At 45.8% G+C, this 7,280-nt stretch overlaps 1 pseudogene across 1 annotated transcript; it reads left to right on the plus strand.

Annotated features, from left to right (window-relative positions):
* The first annotated feature begins 3,496 nt into the window (after positions 1 to 3,496).
* On the plus strand, positions 3,497 to 4,789 carry LOC101024380 (annotated as a pseudogene). Its single transcript, XR_159828.5, has one exon. The product of XR_159828.5 is annotated as a ubiquitin-like protein 7 pseudogene (transcript).
* The last annotated feature ends 2,491 nt before the right edge of the window (positions 4,790 to 7,280 follow it).

The raw sequence follows: 7,280 nt of genomic DNA on the forward strand, positions 1-7,280 counted from the left end.
TTCAGGAGATACCCAAGCTGAATCAGACCATTGTCACTTACTCACCACTAGTCTGTGCTCTCAGAGAGAGGGTTGAATAAAAGTTTAATTAGATTTCTCAGAGTTTCCTAATGCCAGCAAGAGAGCCCTCAGGGTGTCTGATGAGTCAGTAGCTTCAGGCTACTTCTGAATTATTTTTAGGGCCATAACAAGTCAGCTCCTAAGGCCTGAGTCTCTGGCTCAGCCATCACTGAACAGGCTTAGAGACAGGAGCACATGGTTGTTGACTTTCTGATTTCTCCCTCTCAGAAGCCAAGACTATCCTATGGGGTGACTGGGCAGGGGTGTATAGGGCATGTGTTCTGTTAGAAATGCAGCCGCTCCTCGCCACCATTCCCCATCATCACCAATTTCTTCCTAAGCTATTTTGAAACAACCAGAAAAGGCTTAGAACTGGCTCAAATTCAGGTCACATGGTGATGTGGCTTACAAAGGTCTCAGAAGCCAGCAGTGTTCTCATGTCCAAGAAGACCAGACTTGGCCATTGCTTGAAAAGTAGCAAACATTCCCAGCCCCCAAACCTGGTTTGGAAATACATATACATGTCTTTAGATAACTCAAAGAATAGCCCAGATTATTTTTTTAAATTTAGTTTTGACATAAATTTTCAGTTTATAGAGAAGTTACAAAAATAGTAGAAAATATTTTACTCAAATGCCTCAAATGCTAACATTTTACTACATTTGTCTTATCCTTTTCCCTCTCACCATATCTATTGATTATTGATGTAATGACTGATAAGATTGCTGTAATGTTATTTTCCAATCTATAGACTTTATTCAAATTTCACCAATTTTTTCTGATAATTTCCTTTATAGCAAAAGAAAGCCTGGACTATGTATTCAATTGTTACATCTCTTTAGTCTTCTTTAATATGGAACTGTTCTTGAGTCTCTCTTCATATCAATGATGTTGACTTTTCTTCATAGTACTAGCCAGTTATTTTGTAGAATGTCCCTTAATTAGGGTTTGTCCAATGTTTCCTTGGATTGCATTTGGGTTGTGTGCTTTGGGTGGCAATGCTGTAGAAGTGGTGTTGAGTTCCTCTCAGTGCGGCTTATCAGGAGGCACCTGCTGAACCCTTGTCTCATTACTAGTAATGTGAATTTTGATCCTTTGGTTAAGGTGTGAGGACTAAGCTCTGATTTCTTATCTTGCCCAAATTCCTCTCTAAGGGATCTAGGGAGTCATGCCCTGCAAACCATGGATTCTCATCAGATGGGTTTTATTTGACCCTGTATATTGTGACTTGCTTTTCAATCTGACTCTGGCATAACATTATGAGACAAGGAAGAAAATATTTAACTCCAAAATATATCTCCTTGCCATGCCTTGAAATTGCCCTGCAAAGCCTCTTGTGGGAAAAATCCACATTCTATAGAGAATCCCCTCCACCCTTTGTTTTCCTTCCTTTCCTTCCTGATTCAGGAGATAATCAACTAAGAGCCAGGCACCCTTTTAGGTCTGAAAAGAAACATTTTACAACCTGCTCTCTCTGTCTCTGGAGTCTGCTGAGATATTCCTCTGCACAGTAAAACTTGGTTGCCACAATTCTTTATCTTAACCTGAACATTCTTTTCCATTAATCCCAGGTCTTCAGATAAACTCAACCGATTGTCAACCAGAAAATGTTTAAATTTACCAATAGCCTGGAAGCCCCCGGCTTTGAGTTGTCCCGCCTTTCTGAACCAAGCCAATGTATTTCTTAAATGTATTTGATTGATGTCTCATGCCTCCCTAAAATATGTAAAACCAAGCTGGACCCTGACCACCTTGGGCACATGTTCTCAGGACCTCCTGAGGATCATGTCACGGGCCATAGTAACTCATATTTGGCTCAGAATAAATCTCTTCAGATATTTTACAGAGTTCGACTCTTTTCATTGACAGGTAGTATCAGCCAAGTTTCTCCACGGTAATATTACTTTCTAAAATAATTATGTGATTTTACTTTGCAAAGTTACTTTATAATTAATAAGCATCTTGTGGGAAGGTACTGTGAGATTACATATGTGTTCCTTCAAATTTTACTCACTAGTTTTAGCATCCATTGATGGTTCCGGCCTGAATGTATGATAATGATGATGGTTGTCAAATGCTGGGTTTTTTTTTATATCATTCCTTTTACATCTATTTGTTGACTTTCTACTGTAAGGAAAAGCTATCTTGTTTATTCTTTTATTTATTTATGAATTTATTCCCTCATATTTAAAAAACAAAACTGTCAGCATAAAATTAGTCCTGGTGTGAGCATTTTTCCTTGATCCCTCAGTGAGAGTAAACTTGTCAAGGCCTGTCTGGTGAGCTGGTGGGCTGGTGAGAGGAGTCATTTTGCAAGATGTGAATTGCACTGGTGCCCTGAGTGTGGCTGAGGGAAATTTGAGTCGGGTTTCTGGACCAGGGGCAGGGTTGAGACGGCAGCAGGCAAAGGCTGAAGACACTGTCTGGCATGAAAGACTAGGAGTCTAAGAATATGATCAGCAGGCATGTGTGTCCCTATGACAAAGCAGGACTCACTGTGGGGGACAGCAATGTTCATTATACGTATTCTGGAAACACAGCACCTTGTACTGTAGAACATCTGAAACCAGTGGCTGTGGTAGTGCAGGGGAAGAGTGGCATTGGGGGCTCACTCCAGCCATGCCAGCCACTCTTACTTTCAGGAGAATGGGAGTAGGAGAGAGGCAGAACATGGCCCACATGTCAATCATGATGGCTGCACCCACTATCCAGTTCATGAAAACGGGGGCCTCCTCTGCGTACTTTCAGGGGCAACTTTGCAGGAGCCTAAGATCCTATGTGAGCAGGCTGAGACCAAAGCCAATTAAAGTTGAGGGGTATTTCATGCTAGAGGCTGGAGACACCATGGGACATAAATTCTGATCCATACTGTGCTTTGACCTGGCAAACAGTCCTTGAAAATTTTAACTAATCAAAATAGAGGCAGGGCTTGGGCTTGATTCAGAGCATGGTGCCAAGTTGGTAAGTGGCTCCATCTGCCAGCCTCCCATGCTTGTCAACACAATTTGGTTGTGTCCCGCTCATTCATGGGTCCTTCCTTGGATTTTGCATGGCACAGCAACAATCCTTCTCCTGCAGTACTACATATACCCCAAAGGAAGCAATTCTGAGCTAAGCACTTGCATAGAGTGACAAATGCACAAAAAGACTTGTGTCAAAGAAAATACCCAAGGAAGAGAGCATGAGGCTATATGGTTGCATGAGAAAAGCAGCTTCACCAAATCTACCAATTAGCTCCCCAGGGAATTATTTCATCCCATCCTTCATTTAATTGAAGACCCGAACATTATTATCTCTGGCATGTGAAGAAGGCATCCAAAATAAAATTAACAATAGTATTAATTTATCATTGATTCAAACGTAACTTGAGCTCCCTAAATTACAGTTTCATTGTATTTGGGCATCACATCAAATCAAGCCCAGTGCACCTGTCTTTAAGAATGAAGAGATATGGCAGTGCGGCCGGGTTCCTTCCGTGGGACGGGGAGAAAGAGAGAGCGCGAAAGAGAGAGGATGTCTCTCTCAGACTGGCACCTGGCGGTGAAGCTGGCTGACCAGCCACTTGCTCCAAAGTCTATTCTTCGGTTGCCAGAGACAGAACTGGGAGAATACTCACTCGGGGGCTATAGTATTTCATTTCTGAAGCAGCTTATTGCTGGCAAACTCCAGGAGTCTGTTCCAGACCCTGAGCTGATTGATCTGATCTACTGTGGTCGGAAGCTAAAAGATGACCAGACACTTGACTTCTATGGCATTCAACCTGGGTCCACTGTCCATGTTCTGCGAAAGTCCTGGCCCGAACCTGATCAGAAACCAGAACCTGTGGACAAAGTGGCTGCCATGAGAGAGTTCCGGGTGCTGCACACTGCCCTGCACAGCAGCTCCTTTTACAGGGAAGCGGTCTTTAAGATGCTCAGCAATAAGGAATCTCTGGATCAGATCATTGTGGCCACCCCAGGCCTCAGCAGTGACCCCATTGCTCTTGGGGTTCTCCAGGACAAGGACCTCTTCTCTGTCTTCGCTGATCCCAATATGCTTGATACGTTGGTGCCTGCTCACCCAGCCCTCGTCAATGCCATTGTCCTGGTTCTTCACTCAGTAGCAGGCAGTGCCCCGATGCCAGGGACTGACTCCTCTTCCCGGAGCATGCCCTCCAGCTCATACCGGGATATGACAGGTGGCTTCCTGTTTGAAGGGCTCTCGGATGATGAGGACGACTTTCACCCAAACACCAGGTCCACACCCTCTAGCAGTACCCCCAGCTCCCGCCCAGCCTCCCTGGGGTACAGTGGAGCTGCTGGGCCCCGGCCCATCACCCAGAGTGAGCTGGCCACCGCCCTGGCCCTGGCCAGCACTCCAGAGAGCAGCTCTCACACACCGACTCCTGGCACCCAGTCAGGGACACCCATCACCAGTGATCTCTTCAGCCAAGCCCTACAGCATACCCTTCAGGCCTCTGGGCAGCACAGCCTTCAGAGCCAGTGGCAGCCCCAGCTATAGCAGCTATGTGACATGGGCATCCAGGACAATGAGCTGAGACTGCGGGCCCTGCAGGCCAGTGGTGGGGACATCCAGGCAGCCCTGGAGCTCATCTTTGCTGGAGGAGCCCCATGAACTCCCTGCTTCCCCTAAACCCCCAGCAAGTTTCAGAGGCTGCTGCCCATGCGAGGCACTCATGAAGGTGCCTCCATCTCTCCCTCCCCTAATATACCTGCCTGATGGTCAACTCTCAAAAAAAAAAAAAAAAAAAAAAAAAAAAAAAGAATGAAGAGATATGATGTTCGGAAGCCTTAATTTGAAATGCTGGGTGCATTTTTCATTGTTTATGCTTTAGCCATTTTTGCCTGGAAGTTGCTAGTGGTACAGTGTTTTATATAATGTAGTCTTTACGTCAAGCTTTCGAAAACATGCCAAGATTTACAAAGCAGGATAGCCATGCTCTCAAATGTTACTTCTAAAGTTATTTTCTTGACACTTTGAGATAAGCTAAAACTGCACTCCTGTAGCAGGGCTGGATGGTGTCCCAGTATCTCAGACACTTGTCTGGCCACCTAGAGTGTACCAGAGGTGGTTCCCTCTTTACAGGTCAGCGATGGGCACAGTGAGCTGACCTGTTGCCCCTGGAAGTTGCATGTGCAAGGGCCTCCCAGGCCCCCTCATGCAGAAGTCATCCCACCTGGATCGGGGAGTCACGTGGAGCTCACCAAACAGCTGTCAGAGAGCCCTGGCCTGGCCAGCAGGGCCCTTCTCACAGAGCTGTAACATTTCAATTTCAGTAAATTGTACTGGCAGCCAGCACGGGAGCAGATGCTCTGCGATGAGGGTTCAGGAAGAACAAACAGTACCTGCCGTCAAAGGATGGATAACCTACTCGGGATTCAACCAATATTGAGGAAAACATGGTGGCGAGTGAACAGAGCCCGGGACTGGAATCACTGGATTTGTGTTGGGCTCTGAAATCCTGTCACTTAGGGCAGTCTGCCTGACCTCTTGGTACTTCCGTGTCTTCCTCGTAACTGGAAAACAGCAGTTCTTACCTGGTAGTTTCTTGTGAAGATTAGTGAGAGAATGGAGACACACTGCTGGCATGGTGTCTAGAGCAAAGTAAACAGAGCTCAGTAAACAGTAGCTGCTTTAAGTGCCTCCTGAGTACTGGACGCTTTCACCTCTGTGATGTTCCATCAGCCCTATGATTAGGCCCCATTTACAGAGATGGCATCGCAAGGCCAGAGAGCTGAGGCGCTTGCTGGTGGTTGGTGGTTCATCAGCGGCACAGCTGCGCTGGACTCTAGCCCTTCTGACTCCAGGCTCAATGCTCTCCTTGTCCTGACAGAATTGGCCCTTGTAATGTCAAGATCATTGATTGAGAAGAAATACTCCAGCATCTTCGAAGCAAACACAACACTAATAACAATGATCTCTTACCTTTGTATAACCCGTTTAACTTTCCGGAGCACCTTCACATCTGTTATCTTCGATCCCATCTGTTTCAAAGCATATTCTTTTTTGTTCAATGTGCAAAAATTACTTCTACCGGGACTTTTTCTGCTGCAAAGCTCTGGATGCACTAAAGTGTGTCAGGATTAATGTTCTGGATGGTGTCTTCTTCAGCCTGGGCAGGGAATAGGATGCCTTTTCTTCGGGGTTGATGAGGCGCTGTTTCTATTTTGGGCTTTGGGTGGCTGTCCTACCCAGTGCACCTCGCTGGAAGCTCCTTTCTTGCTTTATTTCCTGAACTACAGGAGCATTTCCTACTTTCCACACTACTTAAATTCATGTAGGGGTGAAGCAGAAGTCACGTTGGTAGGAGGCTTGGACTAATTGCTCATTCCTATGTCCCTTGTGTGTGTGTCCACATGCACCTGTGTGTATATTGGTTGTGCTCTCCAGTTGCCCTGTCTAATGAGGAAGGCTCAGTGAGCACTGATCACTAAAGTCTGGCTGATGATGTTTCTCAGGGCTCCCTTCCAAGAGCCCAAATGTTGATCCTCCTCGTGTTGCCTCTTTATCTCCTTTGCTTGGGGCTGCTCCCATTAATGTAGATTATATCAAACAGGTTCATTATATTTCTTCTCTTTGAGCAAGGTTATTTTTCAAACACTAAGCACAAATAATTATTCAGGAAACACTTTGCAGAAACGTTGGAGGAAAACGCTACAATCCAAAATCTATTTTGGAAGCTTTTAGAAAAAAACAGGAAATCTGACAGGGGTTGGGGGAAGCAGGTGCTACATTCTTTTCATGATAAATGCCTGTGTCCCCAGTGGGCAGGGGTGAGGGTGGGGTCAGGAGGCTATCTGACTAGTCCCTAATGGACTGAGAAGGCATTTCACAACCTCTTTCAGCTCCAAACCAAAATGCCCTAGACTCAAGCACCTCTTACTATAAAGATAAGAATGAAAGGTCACATGTGCTGGTTCTCAGATTTGCAGGAAACAGAGCAAAGTCAGCAGTTAACTTAACGTCTCTGGAGGCCTCTGCCCCTCCCCGTGCTGAACTTACCATTTGGCACTAGTGCATGTGACTTTGGCAGGAGTTTCAATGACAAGACAATATCAGTGCATGCTGAACAAGCCATGTATGGGGTGTGGAGTGTTCCCAAAACATCTTTGGAGGGGAGGCCGAGGCGGGCGGATCACAAGGTCAGGAGATCGAGACCACAGTGAAACCCCGTCTCTACTAAAAATACAAAAAATTAGCCGGGCGCGGTGGTGGGCGCC

Source organism: Papio anubis, chromosome 1 (genome assembly GCF_008728515.1).
Source record: "Papio anubis isolate 15944 chromosome 1, Panubis1.0, whole genome shotgun sequence".
In the NCBI taxonomy this organism is placed as follows: Eukaryota; Metazoa; Chordata; class Mammalia; order Primates; family Cercopithecidae; genus Papio; species Papio anubis.